Raw genomic sequence first — 7,219 nt, forward strand, 5'->3', positions numbered from 1 at the left:
CGACTCACTCAACAACAAAAACTGAGACTTGGTCTGACCAATTTGTGGAAAGGATGCAAGAGTTCACCAAATTGAACGACATTGAAAGACAATCAAATGCACAAAAGTCAAAGGGGGATCACTCATACTTATAGATTTAGCCGGTGACAAAATCTTTCGATTCATTTTAGCTTTTCGTCATCAATTAATTATATGTAATTGTGTATTAATATTAATGAAGTGTAATATATACAATTTCAAATATTTTAATACATTTTTATGGTTGCCAAAAAAAATCTCATTTGCCAAAACAAAACACACATGTTCTATTTTCTGTCTGATTCAGGAAAAGTTTCAGAGATGCATCTCCGGAATAAGACAATAGGGTGGTACCGAAGATGCATCTCTGAAACCTCCACTGATACAAGATATGATTTTTTAGATCCATATTTGTCTACAAATTCTATAAATATAGGCTCACGTTTTTTATTTCATACAAACATAAAATGTCGCAAATGAACAATATTGTGTATGTCGCAAATGTCTCCTTTTCTAGCGCGATGTCATGGCAAAAATTTAAGATCAATGAGTACACCTCTTTTGCAGATATGCAATACGAAGTGCATAATATCCTACCTTATGGAGATAATCGAAAAATTATGAAGTTCGAGTACCGTTCATCGGCAATTAACAACGAATGCAAGATTGAGTTCAATAACTATGAGCTAAAGAAGGATGCAGATGTAAGGGCTATGTCGAATATATTTTTTCGTTTCGAAACAAAAGATTCAATCGAGGTGGAAGCGAGGATTTCAATATCGGTTGAAGATATTGTGAAGATGTTGAAGCGTCCACCTGATTATTGAAATGTAGTCTAATTTTATGTTAACATCACTCATGTAATGTTGATTTTATGTTATGAATGATATTTTATTTTGTCAAAATATAACTTTCCAGTTTTCTGATTCTGTTTCAATGTGCTACGAAGATGTATCTACAGACAGATTCTAGATATGCATCTCCGGATCAAAAAAGTCACACTTCTAAAATGTGACTCATGATTGACCTAAGATATGTGTGTTTGGGGTACGTCCAAAAATATATCTCCGAAATCTAAAAACATTTTGTATTTTCATGTGATGCCCTAATAATATATATGGTGCATTAAGAATTCATTCCCCTGGACCCTTTGGGCCTACGGAGTTCTCGACTCATACGACACCTATCGAAATAGTAAATACTATGTTAGGATTTTTTTTTATGTACATCTTAATAATTAAGAGGTTTAGTTAAAGGAATGAATAAAATAAAGAGAGTGGGGTTGAAAATATAGTGTTTTATTTTCTTTTCGTACATTGTCAATCGTGGATGGTAAATATGGCTTCCAACCAAAAACAAAATATTCACCACCACTGGAGACATTTTACCATTACTTGTGAACCTGGAACACCATGAATAAAATTTGATTTTTCAACCTAGTCAATCAAAAGATTAACTTTCAATTAAGAATAACTTCAATCTAAGCACAACAAATCATAACATAATTGGTTAAGATAATACATTAACTCGATATTTAAAATGAGCACTAGAAATATCCTTTATGGTGCTTCTATTTGTTCCAAATAATTTTAAAACTAAAAGAGGAAAAACTAAGGAAATATAACTTAACATGTTTATTTTATTTCCCTGTTCACAATCACCCACAATTGTAATAGAGTCCAAAATAGATAAATTGAGTTTATCAATGAAGAATTCACTCCTAACAACGTCCACAGACCAAAATAAATGGGGACACTACTCGATGCTAAGAAAAAAAATCGGGGCAAGGCAAGTTGGAAAAGTTGGAGAAAGTCAAGTTAACTCGTCAAGTGAGTTGATAGCCGACAAATAGTGAGACAAGTTAGAGAGTTCATAAGATTTTGTAATAGTTGATTCTTGAAGTAACTTTAGGAGGATTTATTGACTAGTTGACATTTCCTTCCATTGAGTTTATCCTTGGCAAGACACTCATTTGCCGAGCAAATCCTCACTTTTATAAAAATACTATTAATAGCAACTCATAAAACAAAATTGAGAATCTTAACATTTTTACACATAAGGAAAAACAAAGGAACGTATGTTGGAGTTTATCAACAAGGTGGATAAAAAAAAACTTGGATTTCTAGACTTTGGGTTTTGTTTTGTTAGGGAACTAGGAACGGGAAAGTGAACGACAATGATGGCGAATCCTGACTTTTTATGCGGTGGAGTTGGTGTCCTGCAAGGTTAGCACTTTAACGCTCAAGTTAGTATATTAAGAAGGAGATTAAAATGAAATTATATTTGAAACTTGTTACCTGATTTTGGCGTCTTCTCTATATATATAGTAGAGAGAGAATAACTAACATGTTATTAGTTATGAGTGAATTGTGGGGAGTCATTGGATGTTTTACGATTGAGATCTTAGATGGTCATTAGAATGATAATCTTTGCATATTGAGAAGATTCTGGAAGGAGTGGGACCCTTATATGACTACTTAGTCGGGGTAGTATGGCCGACATGATTCGTCCGGGATTAACCTGACCAGTCCAGAACACTTGCACCTTAAGCCCTTGTCATCGTGTAGGAAGACGGGGGCTTGATATTACAATCTCGAATATTTTTAAGGCAGCTGACTGCGAATCATTTCAATTCCTTTAAAGAACCATGCATTTAATGCACCATACTCCAAGATGTATTTTCGTAGATATCATCCATCATTATGGTTTATTGGAAATCGAAACTCTTCGAGTGTTGTGTGTGGGTGACTAGACGTGTTTGGTGAAACTTTTTGCCTTCTAGAACGTAGTTTTCTTTTCAGAAAATAAGTGCCTTCTTCCCTTTGTGAGCCTTCTTTTTCCATTTTAACAATTTAATTGTTTCGCTCTTCTGCCTTCCATTTCCTGTAACTACAAAGTTAGTGTACTATGAATAAGAAATCACAAAAAAATGTTAGCAAGTTTAAAAAGGATATCTCATCTTCTTAGATGGACCATGTTTATTCTTCCAATGCTTTTGTTATTGCCAAACCAGGTGGTCTTGACGGTGCCTTTACAAAACTTGACACTCCTTCTGACTAGGGAGTCGTGAGTCCTTCTGAGGACAAAATAAATATGCAACAAATATGGCGCTTGCATCATTCCATTTTATGAGTGTGCCTTGTCCATCATGGGTCTTCATCTTCCTCTTACTACCTTTGAGGTAGAGGTTCTGAAGCATATGTTCATGGCTCCTTCACAAAGTCACCCTTCGTGTTAGGTATGTATGAGATTTTACCAGTATTAGTGTGAATATGCCCTACTATAAAATGTATATTTGGTAACACCATATTACTGCGGTTGTTTAAGCAACTTTATTAATAACTCATCTTAACACGCGTCAATTTATTTTTATTTTATAAAAAGACATTTCATCACGGTTCAAACTAACGTCTGTGGTGATAGATGGAAGGTTTCATGCTTCGAATCTCAGCACCACCAATTTTTTTTATTTTTTCGTTACAAAATAGGCTAGTCCATATACTCTTAAAATTGTATTAAAATTAAAATACTTATCATCACGGTTAGTACCAGAAACCACTGTGAATAGTACTGACATTAAATCACGATTTCTCTTAGCAATCGTTGTAACACCCTGTATAATGTACATCTAGAAAATACATTATATGCAATGTTAATTGATAGTGATACAACACAAGTGCCTAACGGCATCACTGTATATGCATGTCCAAAAAAATGCAATCATGGCATGTGTTACACAAGTGTGCCTAATCAAAAACTAAGATCTATATATAATATCCACATTTGTAGATAATTCACAGCGAAAGATCGGGATAACGAAAGTCTTCAAAACATCATCGATAAACTTCCTCTTGCATTTAACTTGCAAAGGGCCACCTAAAATTAATAATAGTAATGGGGTGAGATAATAATCTCATTGGGTTCCCTATATTATAGGTCCACTCGGCTCTGCAAGATTCTATATCCAATTCCCTAACTCAAGCTCATCAACTTAGGACACTTGTGCACACTTACACAATAGAGCGAGACTTAAGTATCTAAGAGATATTCACATTGTATGGAAACATGTAACTTGAATTCGCATAACTCAATAAATCACTATTCAGAAGCACGAAACTTTGTTCACCGACTGGACCTACGTCTAGGGCAAGGCTCAGTTCACGCATGTTCATATGATTCGACTTTCTGGTGGATTTAGATTCTTCATGGGACTCGAACCCACTTCAAGAACCATCACTTGTATGGGACTCGAACCCAATTAGAGTATCTTTTGGCGTATGAGACTCAAACCCACTTAGGCGTCCTCCTATCCTCTATGAGACTCAAACCCATTTATTGGACTCAAAACCATTTGTAGGACTCAAACCCACTTCTGAGGCACGAATCATTAGTGCCACATTCCCAATTCTACTTTACATAAGTATCTCAATTGGGATGTGCACAATTAAGGGTAATTTATGAATACTTGACTAGGTTCCTCATTCTTGTGATTGCACTCATAAATCACTAGATGGTCACATCCATCAGTTCTTATATTATCACAACATGTTACATACAAATTCCATTAGTTTATACTTGAAGCTAGCGGAAATATACCTGAATGCATCACACGCTTGAAGATATAACAGAGTCGCCATCGAACTTTATTTATTCTCGAAAGAAATGGAAAACATCGAATAAAACCCAGGGAAAGAGAAAAAGGGTAAGGAAGTCGGTTATGCAATGGGAAGGTATTAGCACCCCTCACATTTGTTGTACTCAACGGGAACCGTTTTGATTGTTCCATGCTCGAATGGGTGTTACTATCTAAATGTTACTCGCAAAAGAATAAAGGGAAAAGAAAGGAATAAATAGAGTGCTTGATTAGGATTAGGACTCTCATGCCTACGTATCCTTATAGTGCAATAAGGAATTCAGAACTCCGTAGTTCATAGAACTAATGGTGGAAGATGAAAGAAGGGTGATAAAGGTAGGGTTTGAACCAAAGGATAGTATTGTTTGAACCCAATGGTAGGTATATCTGAATCAATGAGGAAAACTGGCATATTGTCCGAAAAATAAATGCTTTTGCCTATATAAGGACTTACAAGGAAAGTAAACAATGTTCTTGGTTCAGAGGAAGCCATTGGTTATTGGCCCAAAAGTATGTATAAAACTCAAAGAAATAGTGTATTTGGCTCAAAGAGAAAGTATATCACTAGGAATGAATGAAGGTATTAAAGGTATTTAATGATGTAGAAAGTATTGAATGGGAAATGATGGAAGGTGAATGAAACGATAAAAAGAAATGATTAGTGTACTCGCCGAAGATTCGCGTCCTCGTGCCTACGTATTCTCATCGTGCAATGAGAAATTCAGAGCTTCGTAGTTCATATAACTAAGACGGAAAAGAAAGAAAGATTTGGCAAAAGTGATAAAAGGTATAATTTGGAACGAAAAGATAATGGTATTGTTTGAATCCACAAAGTAGTTAACTCAGAACCAAAGAGCAAAGCAGGCATATTGGCCAAAAATAAAAGAAAAAGAAATGTTTGTCTATACAAGACAAACAAATCTTGGTTCAAAGGTGGGAATTGGTTATTGGCCTAAAAGGTATATATGAAATCCAAAGAAATTTTGGTATTTGGTCCCAAAGAAAGGCATCATGTCACTGAGATGAATAGTTATGATTGAAGAAAGATGATGGGTCAAGAAAGATATGGATGATGCCTTAAGGCATGAGAAAGAGGAATAAATATGGTGGTTCTCTTAGACTTCAACTGAAGTTATCTTAGTTCTAATGAAATTGCTTTATCAAACGTTGCAGTGGATGCTCATTATACAGTGTTAGTCCAAAATAGGAATTGTTAGCAGGTTGTTTGTAAATGTTGTATAGGGTTGTTTGCAAGGAGTTAGTCAATTATATTGTACACTTCTTGTTGAATGATGATTGCATTATATTAGTGTTCATGTGCATCCTAAGTGAAAGCAAAGTCACTCTTGACTAATGAATGATTGTTTTACTAAACATTGATGTAGAATGATAATAGTGATGCTAGAAATGGTTATCTTAAGTTATGTTAGACTATGAGCTAATTAGTCATCTTGGACTTCATGATTTTCCATTGGTGATTGTGAAAATTAGATTGTGTATGCATGAATGTGATATGAATGTAAGGAGTGTATGTATGTAAATGTATTTGTTGTTTTTGCAAGGTTGGTGCATATATGATGAAAAGAGGCAAGGCTATGCATGGTAAACCAAGGCATGACTTGAAGAAACTTGCACATGAAGTAACCTTGGCATGTGAAGTAAAAGGAGAAGATGGTATAATGGAGAATCAAATTGAAGATTAGGGTTGGTTCATGGATTAGGTGAGTTGACTTTGGTCGACATGTTGACCAAAAAGTCAACATTTGACCAAAGTCAACTATAGCGTCAAAGGAAAGTTTTCCTTGTAATTTTTTTGTATGAGTGATATAAATGATATTTGTATGAATGAAATGAATCATTTGAATGAAGCTAGTTATTTTATTTCAATGCAAAATGCTTTAATTTCATAATGAGCCTTTTCCCCCTTAAAAGCTCATATTTGAATTGCCTTGTTTTGAATCATGCATCATGGATTTGAACAAATGGACTATAAATGAACTTTGAATCAAACAACCTGAATAAATGCACTTAATGAAACAAGAATCAAGAATCAATGAATTAAAAATGTCTTATGAACTTGAATTAATGGGTCATGGATTTGAATGAAAACGTGAATAACGCGAATGAAATAAGGCCTTGTATCAGATGGATTTTTAAACAAAAAGTCAAGTACTAAACCCTGATCAATAGATGATTAAGCTTGATGAAAGACACCAAACAATGATGGCATGAATCAAACCACAAGGACCAAATATTCAATTCCATGAATTAGGGTTTTTCATGCTTGGCTTAAATGAAACAAGGCTTTTATGTGACTTGATCAAATGCTACACAATATGAATGAGTCTTGCACATATACACCACTAATGAATGACCTACAATGCTTTGAAAATCAAGGTGGACCAATGTCAAATTCATTGATGAAAGTATGAACCTAAGGACCAATGACAAATGACTAACAACCAAGGCACCACCATATGGAGGGAAACAAAGACCTTGAATCAAGTATTAAGATCTTGAAAGCACCATAAGGATTGCAAGATAGTGTGATAGAAAGGCCAAGAACAT

Source organism: Lathyrus oleraceus, chromosome 6 (genome assembly GCF_024323335.1).
Source record: "Lathyrus oleraceus cultivar Zhongwan6 chromosome 6, CAAS_Psat_ZW6_1.0, whole genome shotgun sequence".
Classification (NCBI taxonomy): domain Eukaryota; kingdom Viridiplantae; phylum Streptophyta; class Magnoliopsida; order Fabales; family Fabaceae; genus Lathyrus; species Lathyrus oleraceus.